A 14,588-nucleotide genomic window follows, 5' to 3' on the forward strand; every position below is an offset into this window, starting at 1 on the left:
GTTATAGATCTATCCTTTATACCCAACCAACATTGACTGCTCACAGATTTTTTTAAGATAAGTTTTCTTTCTTATTGGACCCAGCTTTTGGATTCCTCATTTAAATTCCAATCAAGTATCCATTGGATCATTGTAGCTTGTCTATATTTGGCTATATTAGGCAATCCTAATCCTCCTATATTTCTTTTCCTATATAGGGTATCTCTGTTGATTCTCGGATGTATTTTTGCCCCATACATTAATTAACTTTGTATTTCTTCTAGATAGGTATTTGGAATTGGGATAGGGAGCGTTTGTTGTAAATATAAAATTTTAGGTAAAAAAATCATCTTTATCACATTCATTCTGCCCAGCCAAGAATTTTTTTTATTAAAGTGACAGTCAACACCAGAATTTTTGTTGTTTAAAAAGAAAGATAATCCCTTTATTACCCATTCCCCAGTTTTGCACAACCAACACAGTTATATTAATATACTTTTTACCTCTGTAATTATCTTGTATCTAAGCTTCTGCTGACTGCCCCCTTATTTCAGTTCTTTTGACAGACATGCAGTTTAGCCAAGCAGTGCTCAGTCCTAGGTCACTTTACGTGCATGAGCTCAATGTTATCTATATAAAACATGTGAACTAATGCCCTCTAGTGGTCAAAATGCATTCAGATTAGAGGCAGTCTTCAAGGTCTAAGAAATTAGCATGTGAACCTCCTAGTTTTAGCTTTCAACTAAGAATACCAAGAGAACAAAGCAAAATTGGTGATAAAAGTAAATTGGGAAGTTGTTTAAAATTGCATGCCCTATTTAAATCATGAAAGTTTTTTTGGACTTGACTGTCCCTTTAAATAAAGATAGTAAGTCACTCGTTATGACTTTTTTAAAGATTCAGGTACTTAAGGTGAATCATTGTTTTCACTAATTATACCCCTAAGTACTTCAAATCTTTGACTTCTCTAAAAGGGAAGTTCCTAGCCATAGAATTCACCGTCTTTTTGTCAATATTTATAATAGTATTTCTGATTTATTTACATTAACCAAAAAATTAGAGAAGGATCCAAATACCTTTAATTCTTTCAGGAGTTCTTCTATCGATGAAATGGGATTAGATAGAGTCAAGAGGATATCATTTGCGAATAAAGATAATTTGTATTCTCTGTTTCCATTTTTTTTTTAAACTTTATTTATGAACAGATCCAGTACATACATAACAAATCAGTTAATGTTAATAACAGTATATTGGTAAATCTTAAGAGGTTTGAGAATTTATATAAATCAGTACAGAGTATTTGTCTAGATGCATTTCGATTGTCCAACTTAGACCTGTCATGTAGAGGTCTGGATCCAAATTTTCTTATAGAAAACAAAATAAACAAACAAAACATTATAACAAAATAACACAAGTCTTACTTGAGTCTGACGTGAGGGGGGAAGAGAAGGGAATGAGGGGAACCCTAACTGTAATAGGCATATACGTCAAGCGTTGGAATATGGGAAGCACCATTTACCTTTAAGATTCTCATTTAAGATGTGAGAACTGTTTCTAAATGGGTATATGACTTCCTTTCTAACAGTATCTGATAAGAACAAGAGGTAGGCTTCCCATTTATATAAAAAGTGTTTAATTTGTTTTTCTGGATCTCCCTTCACATCTGCTTGTTCTACTATCATCTGGGTGTATACTTCTGAGTAATTGTTGAAATGGGGGGGTTTTGTTGCCCACCCATCCAGTCAGAATTAGTTGTTTTGCTAGGACAATAACTATAGATATAAAGATGTCAGAAACCTGTATTCTATTACTTGGGATTAAAACGATTATTTGTTGGGCTGAGAGGGTTATCTGTGCCTTTGTTACCTTAGTCAACCAGTAAGAAATTTTAAGACAGAAGGATTTCAGTTTAGGACAATCCCATAAAAGGTGTATACAATCTGGTGAGTTATAGCTACACTTGGGGTCAGATATTTTGAGCCCCAGGAACCCATTTGGATCGAAGACCTGGAGTTATGTAAGCTTGTTGCAAAAATTTTAAATGTGATTCTCTCAATTTCACAGAAATGGTAATTGTCTGTATTTTGTTAAGGCTTGTGGTAATTAGATCTTCATCTACTATTAAATCACTATAGTTAGCCCATTTTGATAGAATCTTTTGTACAGCAGAGTCTTTAAAGTGTTGGAGAATGAGACTATAAGTGTGTGTGATTTTATAGGATCCTTGTTTTGCCAGTGCACACAAGTTATCTATATTGGGGGGGTTTCTTGGGAGCAAGCCATCTGTCTTTAGTTTATTGATATAATGCCTACACTAAAAGTACACAAATCTGTGGGAATCAGGAAGATCAAATAAGTTCTTTAAGTCATAAAAAGGAGCAATTTCTAGGGTCAGCAGATTGAGGAGTTGTTTAATCATTATAAATTGCCTACTATGCCATAGTTGGAACGCCTCCGTAGTGTATCCGGGTAGGCATTTTAAATTACTCTGGATTGGTAGGTATTTACTTGTTGATTTTTCTATTCCCCATAGTCTACATAACTTAGCCCAGACCCTCAGCGTGTCTCTAAATAGTATATGGTTCTGAATAAGTGTTGGCAATGAGGTTAGGTCTGCGTGCGGGAGGAAAGCCAAATGTATAGGTTTAACAAGGTTAGCTTCCACTATGGGGACAGTAAATCAGTTGTTTACGACCAGCCAATCCAGTGTCAATTTAGTTAGTGTGGCCCAGTTGTACCATGAGATATTTGGGAGGCGAAGCCCTCCCTTGTCTAAAGGCTAAAAATGCTTTCCCTATTCTGTGTTTCTTTCCTCTCCAGATGAACTGTCCCAGAGCAGACTGTAATGAGTTGGTGTCTTGGTTGGTGAGGAGGGGCAGCATCTGCAGAGGATAGAGGAGTTTAGGCATTGCAACCATTTTAAAGAGATGGATTCTTCCTGTGAGGGAAAGCGGTAAATTGGTCCAGCCCCGAGAGTAGGAGCTTTATGTTTTGCACTGTGTTTTTAAGGTTATAGTGATATAATTTATTGGGGTTCACGTGTATGTATATACCTAAATACTTGAAGGAACCATCTGGAATTTTAAGTTTTGTGTGTGTCAGGTTAGTGTTTTGTTTATTTTGTAACCAGGTGACTTCGGATTTGTTGATATTAATTTTATAACCTGTGAAGGTACCAAAAGTTTCAATCAGGGCTAGGAGAGTGCCTAAATTGGTGGCGGGGTTGCCTAAAAACAACAGCAAATCGTCTGCGTATAGGGACAGGTGTTGTGAACATTCAAATAGATCCATTCCCTCACAATGCTGCCGGATATGACATGCCAGAGGCTCTATAGCCAGGTCAAACAGCAGAGGAGAGAGGGGACAGCCCTGCTTCATACCTCTCTGCAGCCCAAATGAGGGGGAAAGTCTGCCATTGATTATCAATGACGCTTTGGGAATGCTGTACAGTCTTTGAAAGAATGTCATGAAATTGCCAGTTAAGCCAAATTTTTCCAGTGACGTGTATAAATGGTCCCACTCTATCCTGTCAAATGCTTTTTCCGCGTCAAGTGCGGGGAGACAAGCATCCGGCAAATTAATAGGGTGCAATGATTGGTAATTATATCAATAGTGGGAGGTGATTGTCTGTGATTAACATTAGGAAAACGCTAGCAAACGTCCTTTGACGAATCCCGTTTGGTCAGTGTGCACAATTGAGGGTAAGACCTGTGCTAGTCTGTCAGCTAATATCTTTGTTAATAATTTATAATCTCCATTTAGCAGTGAAATTGGGCGATAGGAGGAGGTATGTGTGGGGTCCTTATCAGGCTTAAGTATAAGCCAGATGTTAGCCTCTGTGAATCTGCCATCCATCTGAGATGTGCCTTCTAAGTAAGCATTATATTAGGAGGACAGAACAGGGGCCATTTGATCCGCAAGGAGCGCGTAATATTCTGTGGATAAACCATCCGACCCACAGCCTTCCCAAGCATGGCTTTGTGTATGGCTTTACTTCCTGTGGGTGGATACGAGCATTGAGAAGTGCGTTTTGTTCGTCCGATAGTGTGGGGAGGTGTAGTGAGTAACAAAAAGTTTTGTCTCTAGATCTATCTCTTGGCTAGTGTATAAAGCAGTGTAATATTTAACAAATTCCGCCATAATTTCCTTATTTTCCAGTGTTAATTGGGACTGGGAGCTGATGGCCATTATATAAGATTTGGGAGTGTGCAGCTTGACTAAGTTTTCCAGCAATTTACCAGACTTATTTCCATGCCTGAAGTATTGGCCTTGTCTATGAATATTAAGGTTATTGTCTTGTTGGGCTAGATATGTGTCTCTCGCAAGTTTAAGGTCATAGTATTTCTGTTTGGATATGGGAGTGGGATTATGAAGATAATTATTAGACGCTTCGTGAGGTTTGCCAGGAAAGTCTCATTAATTCTCCTGATGTTTTTATTATAGTGTGCTGTGAAAGATGTTATAGCTCCTCTTATAACAGCCTTAGAGGCATGCCAAAATAGATTTGGATTGTGTGTATGTTGCTCATTATCTGACGCAAGGGATCTGCTCCTTAAGGCCCCACAGACAGCACCAAAGCCTGAGAGAGACTCGCTTGCCGGAGGACCCTCTGGATCTTCCATCCACGGTGACGTCAGACGCTGTCTTTCTGTTAGACGGCAAATCTGAGAACTTTGATGTTCAGTGACAGAGAGGGACTCAGACTGTTGTGGCTGCTGAATGTTCTTCATTCTTTGGGGATATGTGACTACGCTTACCTGAGTGTAAGTTTTTATGTATTATTGTTTCTATGCATTAAACAAGCCTTTTAAGTCATTTTGCGCTTTTCTTACTTCTCTTGCTCCAGTGTCTTCAGAATCTTTGGTGATTGGTGGAATTATCACCTAATGAGAGCAGCAACGACTTCTTTTGCTTCCTAAAGCCATTTTTTGGACACCTGATTACTACAGATTTCATCCCTTGTACAATATCATCCGTGCCTGGGATTAGATAATAGGTACATTTGGACTTTAGGTAATTATTACATTGTTTGATGTGTGTATTCATTGTGTCATTTATTTGGATAGATTTGGATTGTGTGTATGTTGCTCATTATCTGACGCATAATGATTCCAGGAAGCCTTAAGATGGTGGCAAAAGTTTATGTTGTTATATAAGTATGTAGGGAATCTCCATGATTTGTCCTGAGGCTTAATAGGCATGAACTGAAGCAAAAAATGGATTGGGGCATGGTCTGAGATCGGTATATGGTCATAAACTGAATCTGGGCTGTTATCGTGGAGGACGAGAGGAAGTAATCAATTCTAGATAGTGTGTTGTGTGTTTTGGACAGGCAGGTGTAGTCCCTCCCCACCAGGTTCTGTGCCCTCCATACATCTACAAGCCCCAAGGCATCTTTAAAGTTGTTTATCAGAGATGCCTCTCTTTTATATCTGGTGAGAGGATGTTTTGAGGTGCGAGGAATTGCCGGGTCCTTAAACCTGTCCAAGCGGAGAGCCTGGGCCAGATTAAAGTCTCCCCCCATGATAATGGGGGCTGAATAAATGTCTATTTTCGCTAATAGGGTTGACCAAAAGGTGGGGCAATAATCATTAGGGCCATAGACATTGCATAAGGTGTACATGAGATTATTTACTTGTAAGAGTGCCAATCTGTATCTCCCTTTTTGATCTATCTCTACTTGTGAGAAAGTTACTGAGACACCCTTTTTTTACCAGAACAGCCACCTCTCTCTTTCTACCCTCAGTAGGGGAATATAGCATCTGTCCCACCCAGCGAGATTTTAGTTTTTCATGTTCCTCAGAGGTCAGTTTAGTTTCCTGAAGTAATGCTATATCAGTGTGCAGCTTTTTTAGCTGCTGCAGGATCATACTTCTTTTAGGTGACCCTAAGATTCAGAGCCATTTGATACTAAGGTGAACTGAAATGATAATGTAAGAGCCCTGTTCAAATGGGTATTTGTGAAGGAGTCTAGGGAACATGACCCTACAGGCAGATATGAACTACCTGTATAGGACTTGGGTGAAGCTATGAGGAGAGTAGGGTAAGCTGAAAACTCACTGTCAGATGGTGCTGAAGAATTCCTAGGTACACCCGGCCTGTGGAGGGCGAAACTCCAAGCACTCCAGGTTCTCTCTGATGATAAGTAGAAAAAGAAAGGTCAGCTAGGAATACCAACTTTAGTAAACACAGTAACAGTCTGAAACATAAGTATCCCCGAACATTCTCACATCTCCAGCATTTCCCAGCAAATTTCGTTGAAACATATTTCTAAGCCAGTACCGATAGTTATATGAGGGTTGCCTAATGAATTGTGAGAATTGTGCATTGGGCAAGGGCCAAGATTTTTGGAGAGTAGATGGCATAGGACATTTGTTAACTTTCATAGAACAAAGGCACAGGGTATTTATCTTGTATTATTATTATTATCTCTCTTCAGATGGAATGTTACTAATAGGTCCCTAGATGGCGCTCTTCAGCTTGATCAAAGAAAGTTACAGTTCAAAGTGGAAGCCTGGGAGTGAGAGAATTCTTCTCTTGATAAAACTGTAGAAAACAAGTTTGGCTTCTGTGGCTGTTTATAATGTGAACTCAAATCAATTCAGCCCCTATGTTAGTTACTTCTCCCGCAGAGCAGGTGGTAGCTGCTGCTGGGTCACAATGAATTAGGAGGTCAGATAGGTAGGTATAGACTCACTACAGGCCTCAATAAAAAGACAAGCTAGGTTGTTGATTTTAGTGTGAGCAGGCCAAGCTTTTCTTGCTACTATCTGCTATCCCACAAATAAGGGAGTGAGTCCAATTCGGTGCTCTTTGTGACTCCCCAGGAGTGGAATATCTCTCCTCTGTAGGAAAAACAGTTGGACCCACTTTGTCCTGTTAGAGGCTGGCTTAGACTATTGCCTGTGTTAACGCTACTTTATTAGCAAGGGGTGATTTTCAGTGTGTATGCTGGACTATAGCCACCCGTTTCTCTTTAGTGTTTTTTTCTTATTCTATGTTCCTGCTTTTATTTTTATTCTTATTCTCCCCCTATGTGGCATAGCCGACAGGGCTATAAGTGTGGCACTCGACTGGGGGTGTACCCTTCGCTCACCTGGGCTCATCAGTACGGTGTGGAGTGTGTACTTCACCACAGCAGGCCAGACGATGAAGGAGTCTGCTGGGCCTTCGTTCAAGATGGCGTCGGTTTGCGCCTCTGATGTTTGCCCTCCATGGGCCAGGAGTAGAGGACAGGTCCTGCGTGTGGTGTTTCAGCCAGAAAGCATGACAGTGAATGTATCCGCCTGCCTGGCAAGAAAGAAGCATGGGGGCGACTGGGAAAGCAGCTTATGAGAGGATAAAGTTAGGGAAAACTGCAGAACTCCGTTTCATTGCTGCTCTCCGGTCGCCCTGCCCACCAGAATTCCCAATCCTCTGTTTCCAATTTTAATGCCAGATATCTTATCGTTTTCTCTAATATGGGCCGCTAGTATCTCTATAGACAGTACAAATAATGTTTGTGAGAGTGGGCATCCTTGTCTTGTGCCATTTGAGGTAGTAAAGACCTTGAAAATATCTCTATTTGTTTTTACTCTAGCTGCAGGAAACTAATAGAATGACAAAATTATGTTATTCAATTTGTGACTAAATTCAAAGGTGTTAAGTTTTCCATGAAAGATCACCTGACTCAGTCAAACACTTTTTCTTTGTCTATTGAGATAAAAGAGAAGTGGAGGTTTTCTAGTTGTGAGTGTTCTAATAAATGAATATTCTTAATTGTGTTATCCCTGGCTTCTCTATTTTGAACGAAGCCCACCTGGTCCAAGTTAATAATCTCTTTCAGGACTCCACTAATACGGTTAGCGATAATTTTTTAGAACATTTTTAAGTCTATATTTAAGAGAGATATTGGTTCTTTAGTTGTTTACCACTTCTTTGCATTTGCCTGCTTTTCGGGATCACTATAATTCTGGCTTCTTGCATTTCCTTGGAGATCTTGCATCCCCTATCTATAGAGGAAAACAAATTCAAAAGGTATGGAGATAGCTTGTCGCAAAAAACCCTATAATATTTTGCCATGAAACCATCTGGACCAGTGGATTTCCCCATTGCTAGTTTCTCAACAACTAATTGAATTTCCTGTAGTTGAATTGTTTCTTCTAAATGTAATCTATCTTGTCATGTAGCTTTGTTTTGTTTTAGATCTTTGAAGTATCTTGCCAATATAGTCCCTGCTGGTGGTTGGACTTCCAAATTGAATAAGCTATTATAATAGTTTTAAACTGATTTAATATCTCCCAATTATTTTAACATAGGATATTATCATCTTTTTAAAATTTGTAAATATTGTTACTTATTTCTTTTTTCTTAATTGCTCTTGCTAGGAGTCTTCCATTATATCACCTTCTGTATAGTATTTCCTTCTTAACCCAAGGGTTTTCTTTTTGTTATTATTATTATTTTTGTAATTTTCCAATTTCTCTATTCAGATTATCTAGAATCATGTTGTTATCAGGGTTTTGTTTATGTGTAGTTTCTAGATCTTGAATTTTATTAATAGCATCTTAATAATACTATAGTACAATAATAATGAAGGTGATATATCATCTACATTATTGAGGAGGAAAATTATTCTATTATGTTATTTTATAATTCAGAACCTGATTATTCAGTAAGCTATCATCTAATCTGCAATGTTGTTGTCTCCTCTCTTGTTCCCCCCATGGGCATGGTCTGGCCATGTTGTAGGAAGTATCTGTGCTTCCTGGACTAGAGCCAAGCCCTTAATGTCAGTACATATATCATCTAAATTATAGTTTTGTTTTAATGCATTTTTAAGGATATGATTTTGAAAATCCTTTGAAAACCAATGAAGGGTCTTTGCATGTAAATTCTTTTAGATTTTGGGACAGGGTCTGGATAGAAATGGGTGGGGTTAGAACTGGAATTCCTGTAAGGACAAAGAATGAAGGAAAACTGTATATAATTGCATATTATTGTCAAAATATACTTGTCGAATGATTGACTCAATGTCAATCCCAACACTGTGTCTTCCTCTTCTGCTCTGGACATTTGTTTATTCTTCAGAAGCAGAATGAGGAGGAACTTGATGACCACCGCATTTTTACTATCCCCTTATCTGTTTTGAGATTATGATGTCATTGCGTAATGTTTGATGATATCACATGCAATAAGCAAGAGGCCAATACTAAAGTTTTTTCACCACGGATAGTGATACAGGCTTAGAGGTCTATTTAACAAAGGTCTTGCGGACCTGATCCGACATGGTGTATCAGGTCCGCAAGACCTCGCTGAATGCGGAGAGCAATACGCTCTCCATATTGAGCATTGCACCAGCAGCTGACAAGAGCTACTGGTGCAACGCCGCCCCCTGCAGTCCTGTGGCCAATCGGCCACCAGCAGGGGGGTGCCAATCAACCCGATCATACTTGATCGGGTTGAATTGTGGCGATTCCTGTCAGCCTGCTCAGAGCAGGCGGACAGGGTTATGGAGCAGCGGTCTTTAGACCGCTGCTTCATAACTGGTGTTTCTGGCGAGCCTGCAGGCTCTCCAGAAACACGGGGCCTCAAGCTCCATTCGGAGCTTGATAGATAGGCCCCTTAGTAGCCACATACAGATCCCATACAAACTAGGATGATACTGTTTAAAATGAGGAGACATGTCTCTAAGATTCTGGTTATCTCCATTAAAACTGTCAGTTGCCTACAAAACTAAGCACCAATAGATTTTTGACAACAATAAAGAGCATTAATGGATCCATTTGACTTAAAGGGATATGACTCCCTCTTTGGAGAAATATACTGTATGTTATCCATAGCCTCGCTGCAGATTTCTTTAGAGGGAAGCTGCTATTAAAGTAACAACTAGAGTTAATCAAAGATAATTTTTTACAGTTTGTGCCAAGAATGCGGTTTGGCATATAGAACTAGTGGACAAATTCAGCTATTTGAGAACTTTTATATTATTGGGTATCAAGTGTGCTTCAGATTTCTCCCAACATTAACTAAATCAAGAACTGAAAAACCTTTCAGGCAGATTCATGGTTCAATGCACATGCGGAGTTCAACAATTTATGGAGCTAGCAACTTCTTAGTAAAGGTTTTTTTAACCTACTTTCAGAATTAAGCAAACAGACGATGCATTTATCTCAGAAGGATGCTGTATAAGATTTACCTTGGATAAACAAAGAGGCATCTTTGTGTAAACTAGCAGAAAAGTGTGGAGCTGTGATGCTTCTGAAGAAGGTTCAGTGCAATTAAAGCTTGAAAAGAGCAGGTTTATGTATATATAGAAGGTTATGCTAGTGGCTCTTCTTAGAAAGGAAACATTCATTAGTTCCCATTTCACCAGACAGTGACAGTACAGCTGTGCCATAAAGCCCTTAGAAGCAGAATAAAAACACTGCTTAAAGCAATAAGGCATCTACATCATAGGAAAAGGTGCCCCTGAAGGTATCAACATTTTGCAAAAAATGTCATGAAGTGAGTGTATTAGAAGAAGTTATGTTTAAAAAGGGAGGGAACTATTATTCTTCATGATTTCTGAAGCACATACAGTATTATGATGCATGCATATTTATTTATCACATTTAGGAGTTTAATTATTCTTACAAAAGCCAGATATTCTGTTTACTAGCCAAGGATAAATGTTTAGCTGAAATAATAGATTGTATAATGTGAGATATGCTGCACATTAGTTACAAAGCTGCAGAAGTATTGCATCTTTATGACAACCCAAATAGGCCATGGTAGAATATTCAAATGAATTTGTTATGTTTCATGCAAAGGAATATCCAATTATACTTGATTATGACTCTAATATCTGGGTGTCTGACCACTTATAAGATACTAAGTCTACTGGTAATCATAAAAATAAAAATGTGTTTTGCCTGACACTGAATCCCAGGTTACGAGTGGATTGATATCGTTTGCGCGCAAGCAATATAGAGTTTGCACGCAAGTTTAAACTGTGCTCGTGTTACAAGTTGAAAGTAAAAGCGATTGTTTGAGCGCAATTGAAGATAACACTCGTTGGGTTAGCGTGTCCTCAGAGGTGTGGTTAAGTTAAACTGTGCTCGTATTACAAGTTGAAAGTAAAAGCGATTGTTTGAGCGCAGTTGAAGATAACACTCGTTGGATTAGCGTGTCCTCAGAGGTGTGGTTAAGTTAAACTGTGCTCGTATTACAAGTTGAAAGTAAAAGCGATTGTTTGAGCGCAGTTGAAGATAACACTCGTTGGATTAGCGTGTCCTCAGAGGTGTGGTTAAGTTAAACTGTGCTCGTATTACAAGTTGAAAGTAAAAGCGATTGTTTGAGCGCAGTTGAAGATAACACTCGTTGGATTAGCATGTCCTCAGAGGTGTGCTTAAGTTAAACTGTGCTTGTATTACAAGTTGAAAGTAAAAGTGATTGCTTGAGTACAATTGAAGTTAACACTCTTTGGGTTAGCACATTCTCAGAGCTGTGGTTAACTGTTTTGCAAAACAAAAAAGTGTCACAAAACACATAAAAAATACATTACAGTTATAAAAGTTATAAGGGCTCAGAGATATGAGGTCTCAGGTGTTAGTAAAAGGCATGCAGGCAAAGGACTTTAACATAGACATCTTTAGACATGTGTATGTATGTCTATGTATGTATATATCGATATATATCTTTTTATATATATATATATATATATATATATATATATAATGATAGCAAAAAGGCAAATCATCCGGAGCTGTAGATAAAAGTCCAACTTTAATGGTCAAATTAAAAGTGTAACAGTGATCAGTAACAAGCGTCTGACATGTTTCGGCCTGGGGCCTTACTCATAGACATGATGTCTATGAGTAAGGCCCCATGCCGAAACATGTCAGACGCTTGTTACTGATCACTGTTACACTTTTAATTTGACCATTAAAGTTGGACTTTTTATCTACAGCTCCGGATAATTTGCCCTTTTTCTATCATTATTAAGTTTCCCCTTTCAAAATCTCTGGTGCATTACCTGGAACAGTTTTGGAACTTTTTCATTATCCCTGGAAATTATTCTTGGGCTTAATACGGCTTCTGAATTGCTGGAGCTCAATTTACCACCTCCGGATTGGCAGAGCGGTATTGATCACGTCATAGATGTGCTGGGTGGTTTGCTGAATTGCGGTTGCAGACGGATTGAGAACAAGGCTGGCTTCCCCTGTCTTCCAGAGGCGCGGCGGTGGCGGTGCTATATTAGAAGTTTCTGTGGTGAGAGAAGCCCCCCTTGTGTACCTGCTTCCTGCATGGTCCGTGAGTGTCCTATATGCTACCTCCCCACACATAGGAGTGTTAGCGTTTTTTGCCCTGTTGTATCAATATTTGCTTACCGAGCTACTGCATCCTGAACAAATTATTTAGGAATTGTTTTATCAGAAAGTTTCTCATCTGACTGCTCCATTTGAGAGCCCCTGCGGACTGTTATCCTTTGTTTCTTATTTATATATACATATATATATATATATATATATATATATATATATATATATATATAAAAAGAATCTTTTGTTCTGCGCCAAATCTCTGTGGACATATAATAATTACAGGGAAAGAAGCTCCCCTATATCTAAACACTTACTTAGAAAACCTCAATCGATATGAGGTAAGTAATCACCCTTGAAAAGATAATCCATGTAGATCTCTGCAGCTCCTGTTATTTGGATCCGTTTCAATAGGGACCTGAAGCTGTATTCGCCAATTGCTGTATTCTGAGGCAGTAATTACGATCCTCTCTGAAAGCGTAGATGGCTCTGTAAAATTGACATCTTGATTATTGTGATACAAGAATTCTTGTTATGATGTTGGATGCCTTGAAATGAACTGTTACTGTTACAGTCAGTCAGGCTAAAGTCAGACAGTAATCTTCCTTTCAGCTCACTCTCCCGCTACTCTGAGGGCTGCTGGCAGTATCCATCACCGGATCTACATGGATTATCTTTCCAAGGGTGATTACTTACCTCATATCGATTGAGGTTTTCTAAGTAAGTGTTTAGATATAGGGGAGCTTCTTTCCCTGTAATTATTATATGTCCACAGAGATTTGGCGCAGAACAAAAGATTCTTTTTCTATATTCATTTAGTGAAGACAAAGTGGGAGTCTTCACGAAACTATTTAGTTCAGCTGCCTTTTTTTTCTGAATATAACTATTCATGGACTTTTACTATTGTGATTCATTTAATTGTGCAAGTATTTTTTTGTATATCATTTATTATTCATTTCTATGTGTATATGCATATTTGTTATCCACAATATTGTAACATTTTATTTAACAACATTAGGATAGCGCAGTTTTCTTATCTTGTTTTCTGTATATATATATATATATATATATATATATATATATATATACCTATATAAAATAGTCTATATATATATATATATATATATATATATATATATATATATATATATATATATATATATATATATATAGGTATAGATATATATTGTACAAAATTAGCATCAAATATATGTAGAAATATGCATTTATGAATAAATAGAACATATTCTTCTATATAATTTTTCATGTTTTAAAGTATTTGAGTGGAAAGGGCTCCAAATATGTATATATGTATGTATATACATAAATAAATACATAAATACAAATACATATACAAATATATTCACACACACCCACATATACAGTGAAGAAAAAAAGTATTTGATCCCCTGCTGATTTTGTACGTTTGCCCACTGACAAAGAAATGATCAGTCTATAATTTTAATGGTAGGCTTATTTTAACCATGAGAGACAGAATATTAACAAAAAAAAATCCAGAAAAACACATTTAAAAAAAGTTGTACATTGATTTGCATTTTAATGAGTGAAATAAGTATTTCTTTCCTAAGATATGGTGAGTCCATGGCGTCATCAATTACTGTTGGGAATATCACTACTGGCCAGCAGGAGGAGACAAAGAGCACCACAGAAACTGTTAAGTATCACTTCCCTTCCCACAAACCCCAGCCATTCTCTTTGCCTCTAGTGCATGGAGGAGGTGAAGTTTTGGTGTCTGAAGAAAATTTGATTTATTTCACTTCAATCAAGATTTTATTTTTTTAGAAAGCCAGAGTAGGTTTGCTCTGTTCTTCTTTTTCAAGGATTGGGTCTAGCCGTACTCCACGTTAGTCTCTTCAGTAGAGCAGTGGTGGCTTTAAAGTAGTTAGGAACTTGTAGGGTGGGCCTTGCTGCATTTTCCTAACATATTTACTGCCCAAGGTATAGAAAGCCAGAGTGGGTTTACTCTGTTCCTTCTCTTTCTACAGGTCTCTGTGAGGAGATGTGTCCTCTCATACTGTGTAAGCTGTCTTCCTGCTGGACGGCCAGACTGCAGGTAAAAGCCTTTTTATCTTCCAGGGTAGGAAATGGGAATTTCATTAATTTTCCCAGCCATATTAAGGGACTGATATATCCTGTAGGCAGGATGTTGTCTGGCAGGGAGCAGGCACGTTATGTGACTGGAGACAATGGGGCATGTTCATCAAGCTCCGTATGGAGCTTGATGCCCCTTGTTTCCGGTGAGCCTGAAGGCTCGCCAGAAACAAAAGTTATGAAACTACATAACTTGTCCGCCTGCTCTGAGGCGGC

This window comes from Bombina bombina, chromosome 4 (genome assembly GCF_027579735.1).
Source record: "Bombina bombina isolate aBomBom1 chromosome 4, aBomBom1.pri, whole genome shotgun sequence".
NCBI classification, from domain to species: Eukaryota; Metazoa; Chordata; class Amphibia; order Anura; family Bombinatoridae; genus Bombina; species Bombina bombina.